Source organism: Ipomoea nil, unplaced genomic scaffold (assembly GCF_001879475.1).
Source record: "Ipomoea nil cultivar Tokyo-kokei standard unplaced genomic scaffold, Asagao_1.1 scaffold3314, whole genome shotgun sequence".
Lineage (NCBI taxonomy): Eukaryota > Viridiplantae > Streptophyta > Magnoliopsida > Solanales > Convolvulaceae > Ipomoea > Ipomoea nil.
In genome coordinates this window covers 3,881,208-3,889,934 of record NW_017619742.1, presented here as the reverse complement: position 1 = coordinate 3,889,934, position 8,727 = coordinate 3,881,208, and positions in this window count along the sequence as shown.

Below are 8,727 nucleotides of genomic sequence, written 5' to 3'. Positions count from 1 at the left end.
TACAATTTAGCATATGCTTCTTATAGAAATTATCAAGATACATTATATTCTTAGCAATGTTGAGCAAATTAGATTAAGGAATAAAGTTCAAACTGGTCACTCAACGTAACTTAAAAGTGTAATTAGGTCACTGAATGAAAATAAAGTGCAATTAATCCATTGAACACTTCAAATGTATGCAATTTCACCTGATAGCAGGTTACCATCAATTTTAATAGGTTGCGCTGATTATTTAAAAATAAACTTTTAAATAAAATTAAAATTAAAATTAAAAAATATAAGCAGGCAACTTGTTGGAATTGATGGTAACCTGTTATCAGGTGAAATTGTATATATTTGGAGTGTTCAATAGCCTAATTGCACTTTTTGTTTTCGTTCAATGGCTTAATTGCATTTTTTTCGTTGACCTAATTGCACTTTCACGTTACGTTCAATGGTCAATTTGGACCTTACTCCTTAGATTAATAATCCAAAGGAGCACAAATCTCTCAAAGCCAGGAGTTACCAACTTCTCTCATATAACTAAGGAACTTAAAAAGCTCAATACTCTTACTAAAAAACTGAACAATCTCAAGGCTTAAATAAGAGTGCACAATAAGAGAATGTATAGCCTCTTTGGTTCTTTGAAAAGAATTGATAAGGAATTGAATTTAAATTCTATAGAAAAGAAATTATTTGGAATATTGATTTCATTGTTTGGTTGTTGAGAAATAATTTATTGGGATTAATTAATATAAAGACTCAAATATTCTTACATAATAAAATATGTGAGGTGATAATAAGCGATATAAGAATTCATGTTTAATTATCCCCCCAAAAGGTGTGGAAAATAAAATACCAAAAGAGAGCAAGCAATTCATTTTCCTCAAATTTGACGAATTTATTTTTCATTGGAATAAATTCCTCTAATTTACCATTCAAAAAAAAAATCCTCTAATTTGAAGAAAAAAATTATCCCAAAAATATTTTCCCGTAAACAAAACATGTCATTAGAGAAGAAAAGATTTGAGGACTTATTGGCACATATGTCATCAGCTCCAAATCAATAGAGACATTGCTTCTAATAATATTAAAAAAAAAAAAAAAAAAAAAAAACATTATTGGGGATAGAACTAGGAAGGGAATCGAATCCTCAACCACTAGATGTTGTTAGTTGTGGAGTATACATATGTAACAATCCAAGATGAACATAGAATTGGCCAGCACAATTGTTGCGGCTTAGGTTACAAGAGTACTACTTATGCCCCCAAGCAAGGTAAGAAAACACAGTCTAATAACCGAAGAAGCCAAAAGAAGAAGTAGTAAACATCTTCTGAAAATAAAAATAAAAAAAATAAAAAAAAAAAAGGGTAAAATAGATCTACTAAAATGACCAACAGAATATGGGTACCTTCCAAAAGAACCCAATGTCATAAAATATGCTCTATGAGAATGGGTGGGGTACAACACTCTATGAGAATGAGAATGGTACAACACTAGAAGAAAATGCCTTCCTTCTCCCAAATGCCTTCCTAGATGTATAGTTGGAAGACATTTTTAAAATAATTAGTATTTCCGTCCGTTCGATACACGGAATGAATTTGTCGTAATATATTAAAAATATTTGGATCCATATATAATTATTTAAATTAGAACATCAAATACTATGTATTATATAATGCAATTGAAAATGTGGTTTGGATCATTTGTGTGTTTTGATGTTATCATTGCTTGAATTTGAGCAAATAATTACTCAAATTAATAGCTAGTATGTAGATGTATGCATGTGATGCTGTAACTTTGGAGATTTTATTTAACATTGGTTAGTATTTTTTATAAATTAGGCAAATGTGCTCGTTCTCTAGCAACTCAGTTATAGGAATGAATTGCTATCTTAATTCATTTATATGGAAGATATACTTTTTTGTCATTTAAAAAAACATAATATCAACGATTGTATTTACACATTATTGAAACCTCTTTGTAGACGACATTGGTAGTAGCAACACAATCTCGTCCATCATCGCCTAGAGCTAACACCTTCACTCCATCAGGATGGGTGACTCGGGTGAAATATATATAATGGTAAAATATTAGTCGATTATCCTTTTATATTTTAAGTCAATTAGTTATATCAGATTCATTTTCAGTCAATTATTCTTTTTTATTTTTAGTCAATTAGTCAATTATAATATCATATGAATTTATATTTTTACCTAATTTTTGTTTCATTTTTAATTGATGTTGTATAATATTATTATTCAAATATATTCGTTCAATTTTTAATTTACCTTTACTATTGTTTAAAATATGCATTTACTATTTATGATCTAGAATATTATTATTAAAATATTTCTGTCCAGTTTTAGTTTCTGTTCCATTTTTACTTAAAATGCAATGATCTAACCATTTTTTTCATATTAGTCAATTATGGATCTTTTTTATTTGCAGGCAACTATTAATATTAATTTCTTTTTATATTTTCAGTCAATTAGTAATAGCATATTCATTTTCAGCCATTTTTTTTAAATTTTCAGTCAATTAGTTAATTAGCCAATTATAATATCAGATGCAGTGATATTTTTATCCAATTTTTGTTCCATATTTTATTGATGATGTAAAATATTATTATTGAAGTATTTCTGTTCCATTTTTAAGTGTCGTTGCATTTTTAATTTACCTTTACTATTGTTTCAAATATGCATCTGTTATTGATGATGTAGAATATTATTATTGAAATATTTCCGTTCCATTTTTAATTTTCATTCCATTGTTTAAAATTGTGAAAGATTTATGACATAATTGTGATTTGATGTATTATTATGTGTAATATTATTGTGAAAAATTAAAATGCAATGATCTGACGATTTCCTTTTACATTTTAGTCAATTATCAATCTTTTTTTTCAATCAATTATTAATATTCATTTCCTTTTTCAACTAACCTAATTTATGTTCCTTTTTCCATTTTAAATTTTGAGTCAATTATTAGTATTCATTTCTTTTTTCAATTTACTTAATTTCCATTCCCCTTTTAATTGATGATGTAGAATATTATTGTAAAATATTTGTGTTCCATTTTTTTTTATTTCCATTCATTTTTTAATTTACCTTTACTATTTACAATTGTTTGGGCGGGAAATCAAGTAAATAGGATTTTGTTTTTTAATTATAATATAGATAGATATAGATTGCTATTATTTTTTCCTTCATAATTTTTTTCTAATATTTTATTTGTTGGTTATTAATTTTTTTTTGTAGGGAAAGTTGTGTTATATTTTCAGTGCAATATTAATATATTCGTTTCCTTTTTCCTTCATAAAAAGAATTAATATTGATTTCCATTCCTTTTTCCTTCATAATTTTTTTTTCTAATATTTCATTTGGTGGTTACTAATTTTTTTTTTTGTAGGGAAAGCTATGTTATATTTCCAGTGAAATATTATTATATTCATTTCATTTTTTTTAATATTTTATTTCCTTTAAAATATATTCATTTCCGCTTTTCTGTCATAAAAAAACTAGTATTGATTTTCATTCGTTTTTCCTTCATAATTTTTTCTTAATATTTCATTTGGTGGTTACTAATTTTTGCGTATGAAAAGCGGTGTTTTATTTTTAGTGTAACAGTAATATATTCATTTCGTTTTTCCTAATATTTTATTTCTTTTTGAATATATTAATTTCCTTTTTTTTCTTTGTAAAAAGAATTAATATTGATTTACACTCTCTTTTTTCCTTCATAATTTTTTCCTAATATTTCATTTGGTGGTTACTAATTTTTTCGTAGGGAAAGCTGTGTTATATTTCCATTAAAATATTAATATATTCATTTTGTTTTTCCTAATATTTCATTTCCTTTTGAATATATTCATTTCTTTTTTCCTTCATAAAAAGAATTAATATTGATTTCTATTCGTTTTTCCTAATAATTGTAGATTAATTGGCCTGATTTCCGTGCCGATTAGTAACAAATTATTAATAACATATTTATGTGTGTAATATTCATTTCCTTACTCGTTCATAAGAAGAATTAATAATCATTTCCAGATAATTAAATAGTAATATAATTATAAGAATATAATTACTTTTTATATTTTCAGTGAAATATTAATATATTCATTTCATTTTTCCTTCATAAATAATTAATATAATTATAATTGATAGCGTTAATTGCCACGTGGTACAATAATTAAAGAACACTCGACCAATTAAAGCAAGTAAAGGTTTTATTGATCAAGGTGAATGTCAGCACGTAGCGCTGCCACGTGTTTCTTCTCAGCTCTCTCGCCAAAGGGCTACCGCTCGGTGGTCGACGACGCCGGTCGAGTGATGCCAGGTCGAGAACCGACTGGGTTCTTCTGGGAAATCCGACCTGTAACCTGCACAAACAAGAACAAAGGGACGAAGGCATGTCGGTCGGGGTACTCCTTACCAAGAGCCCCCCAGCCCGTGCCTTTTTGATCGCCCGGGAAAAAACGGGACGGGATGAAGAAGCCCAATCATCCGCCGCCAAATCGACCGGCCAGCTGTCATTCCCTCGCTCCACGTGTCGACGATTGCCGGCCTCTGCGACCGCAACGGTCACCTCGGAGTCTGGAGCAGTCGCGTCACGCGAGTGGATTGGTTTCCCGCCCAAATACTTTCCTATAAATAGGCCTTCAAGGGCCTCATTTGAACTTTCCCCAATCTTGCTGAATTGGTCGGTATACTCAGAGCGTCCCGAGCGAAGCATCTCAGCAGATCGGTCAAGCAAGTAGCTTTCAAGCTTCGAAGTACCTCCACTCGGTAAGTTCTCTGATCCTTAACTTTTATTTCCTGCCTTACGTTTCTGCCTAGCCAGTCGTAGGCGATAACTGACCTCGGCCCAAACATCCCGAGCCCTAAACTAATTCCGACCAGCCTTTAGGTAGACAAAATGTCAGACTTAGATAGCCAGAATGCGTCGATCGCGGACTATGATGAAGGGGTCGAACAGATCAGCGAAGAAGTGGACATAATGTCCTACTCAGCAGAGGTCGTTCAACGACCGCAAGAAGAACCCGAGCGAGCCCCCGAGCGACAAAGGTCGTCGAGCTCATCTGAGACTTCAGGATCCACCTCGAGCGGATCAGGGAGCTCGAGCAGAGAGAGCGGGGAGATGTCAACTAGCGGGCAAGATCACCCGACCAAAGGCGTTCGGGATACCCCGACTAGGGTTATTGGGGATTACCCTCAAGCCGAACCTCAAGAAGACGATCGGGAAAATGTCGCCGAGCCAAGCGAGGGGGACGCGGCCGAGTCGGCAATACCGGGTGCGGGCGGACTCGAGTTCTTGAGCAGCGAGAACGTTGAACGTCAGATGAGTAAGCTGACAAAAAGATAGGCGGCCAAGATCACCGCAAGACTCAGCGGTCGGGTCGAGTTCGACACCAGTCGTCAGCTTGGGATGCACTACGATTCTCTGATGGCCCCGATCAGTTTCCCCTTCACAGCTCTCCTAACAGCGTTCCTAGGCTACTATCAAGTCGTCCAGGCCCAAATCTGCCCGAACGCTCATAGAATGATAGCCTGCTTCCCCCAGATATGCACTTGGCACGAAGTGGCTTGCACGATGGAGCTCTTTAACTTCGTGTACCAAGTAAAGGTCCTCCTGGCCTCATACGGGGGTGGGTTCTTGATGACACAATCCCGGGCCAACATGTGCTCAATCGAGAGCTTACCCGGGAACAACCGGGGGTGGAAAAATAGGATCTTTTCGGTCAAGTATGACCCATGGATCCTCCCGGTCGCGAGGGCTTGGAGCACTCACTTCCGAAAGCAAGTTACGCCGGTCGAGACCCGAGCTCTCCGGGACGCGGTCACAAAGATCTCGAGGGAGATCTACGAATATAAGATCTTTCGGACGGCCGAGAGTTACGAAGAGGCTCGACTGCCCGCACCGATCTACGACCTGACCGAGAAGTACAAGCCCGAGCCAACGGGCATGACGATCGCAAGGGCGCCCGTCCGGGTCGAGCGGAAGGACAAAGGTCTAACACTAACCAATTATCCCCGACCCTAACACCCCGGACGCCTTTTATTCCCGGCCTAACCAGCTTTTGTTTATTTGCAGGAATGGTCACGAGAGGTCTGGACGATGAAGGAGCAAAATCACCCCCCTGGGCAAAAATATCGCTCTGGAAGAATAAGGCCCCGACTGGGTCGCCGGGAGGGGAGCAGATACCGACTGCTCGACCACCACAATCACCACAGCTGAAGGGGGTGTGGTCGATGCAACTGACACCCTGATCACTAGGGTGGGTACCCGTAAGGGTAAGGAAAAGGCGGTTGAGAAAGGCGCCGGAGAAACCGCCCCGCTGAAGCGCCAAAGGAGGCAAAACAGCCCGACCCCGGAGGTCGGAACAATCGCGGCCAACGCTCCCATTCTGGCGCGGATTGGCAACCTCATACAGCTCCCCTCGGAAGTGTCGAAGATGATCCCGACCCAACTGGCCGAGAAGCTCAGCCGCGACCTGGTCGAGGTATGGAAAAGTTATCAATTTGCTATAATTGCTTAACTCTTGCTGCTCGGGCTAAGTCGGTCGTTCTTGCAGGCTTCTCAAGTGGGACTGGCTCTTCAACGCCAAGCGTTATTGGCGAACGAGGCCATCGCACTAAAGAAGGTCGCCGAGCGGCGGCTAAAGGAAAATGCCGACCTGGCGGACGAGATCAAAAAGGCCAAGGCCGAGTGGACTCTGGCGGAGAAGGCGGCGCAGAAAGCGCTCAAGAAACCGCCGACCTGAAGGCCCGAATGGAGGACCCGGCCGAGATGGCCAAGTTCTTCTTCCGAGACGTCGAGACAGGCGTCAAGTTCGTCCGGGAAATGCGAAAAAATCTAGTCGGGGACGAACTGATGTGGGAGTTCGGTCGATGGGCCTTTAAGGCCGGACAGCGGAAAATGAGGGAGAAAACCCAAAAGAACATGGAGGAGGCGCTCGAGGGCGAAGACCTCCGACTAGTCCTAACGACTCTCCCGACCGCTGTTCCCGACCCCGGTGAAGCCCCGTTTGGCCGAGAAGACGAAGAGGTTGCTGAGCCGAGTGGGACTGCTGCTGCTACAGCGAGCAAGGTTGATGCTGCGAAGAAGTAGATTAGTTTCTTCTTCGTTTTTTGCTAAGTGAACTCGATCGAGAGCCCGGTCCCTCTTTTGTACCGGGCACATTTGCAAATCAATGAAGTCTGTTCTTTGCTCCATTATGCGGCTCGTAATTATTATACTTTCCTTTTGTTTGCGTGTATGTTGATCGTCCAATGCCCGACCCCGCGACCTTATGGCCTAATCGTGCACATTCCGACCAGCAAGATATCGACATTTAGTGGCCTGCGCGCTCGGGAGTTTCCCGATCTTTAGGCCTCGTCGAAAATTTCAAAAAATGTTTGGCCTCTTCGCTCGGGGTGTTCCCGATCACTAGGCCTATAACACTTCCTTTATCCTAACCCCCACACTATTGTGCGCTTGAGGCACGAGTGGGTGCAATAGTGGAAAGAAGTTGGACGGATTGGGGATTTATGCTGTAGCTCTGGCTTTCCCGATCGGTGGCGTGACCCTGATGTCCGCCGAAAAGGAGCGCATTTGACCGGTCAATATATTTGCCCGGTCGAGTTACGATTGTCTATTAGAGCCAACTTGTTGACGGCTATTAGAGCCAAATTGCACATCCCTATCGATGAGAACCGAGGGAGAGGTGTTTATGTAGCATGGAACCCCTCTTCTTTGTTGATGCTGTACCTCGATCGGGTGTCTCACGAGCGAGGCTAGGTGATGAAGCAGAGCTAGACTACCCTACTTTGAACCGAGATAATGAGAAAACCGACCGGGCCGCCGTGTGCAAACGGTCGAGCAATCACCGATCGTATATACATTGAATTTTCCCGCTCGCAGGCGGTTAAGAAAATGTTCACAATAGGGAATTTACAAACGAACGAGGCCGACTCACAGGTCAAGCCCCCACTTCGCCTAAAATTATAAAAAAAAAAAAAAAAAACAAGCTAATGCCTAAACAAGACGAGGTGCTCGGAATTCCAAGTACCCTCGATCTGCCTACCGGTCGTCGTTTCCAGTCGGTAGGTTCCCGGCCATACAACTGCGGTGATGATTTACGGCCCCTCCCAATTTTGAGCTAGCTTCCCGCCTTCAAAAGGTTGACTGGCTTCCCATCGGCGTAGGACGTAATCTCCGACCTGAAAATACCGAGGGTTGACCCGGACGTCCTTTGAATTCTTGACTTTCTTCTGATACTCGACCATACGCCGAGCGGCTAGCTCTCTCTTTTCCTCGACCCCATCGAGATCCACGACCATCGAGTGTTCATTCTCTTCTGCATTTTAAGTTCTTTCACGGGCGGTCGGGATCCATGCCTCGATCGGGAGTCGGGCTTCAGCTCCATAGACAAGGGCAAACGAAGTTTCCAAAGTCGCTTCTCTTGGGGTCGTCCGATAAGTCCACAAAACATAGGGCAACTCATCGGCCCAACTACGACCAGCCGAGTGTAGCTTCTTTTTCAGACCTTCCAGAATTGTCCGATTGGCGTTCTCCACTTGTCCGTTTCCCTGCGGGTAAGCCACCAACGACCGGACATGGGTTGTCCCGATCGTGGCCAAAAAATTCTGAAAATATTGGCTTACGAATTGGCGACCGTTGTCGCTGATGAGATGCACGGGCACACCAAAGCGGGAAATCACATTGCGCCATAAGAACCGAGCACATTGTTGAGAGGTGATCGTGGCT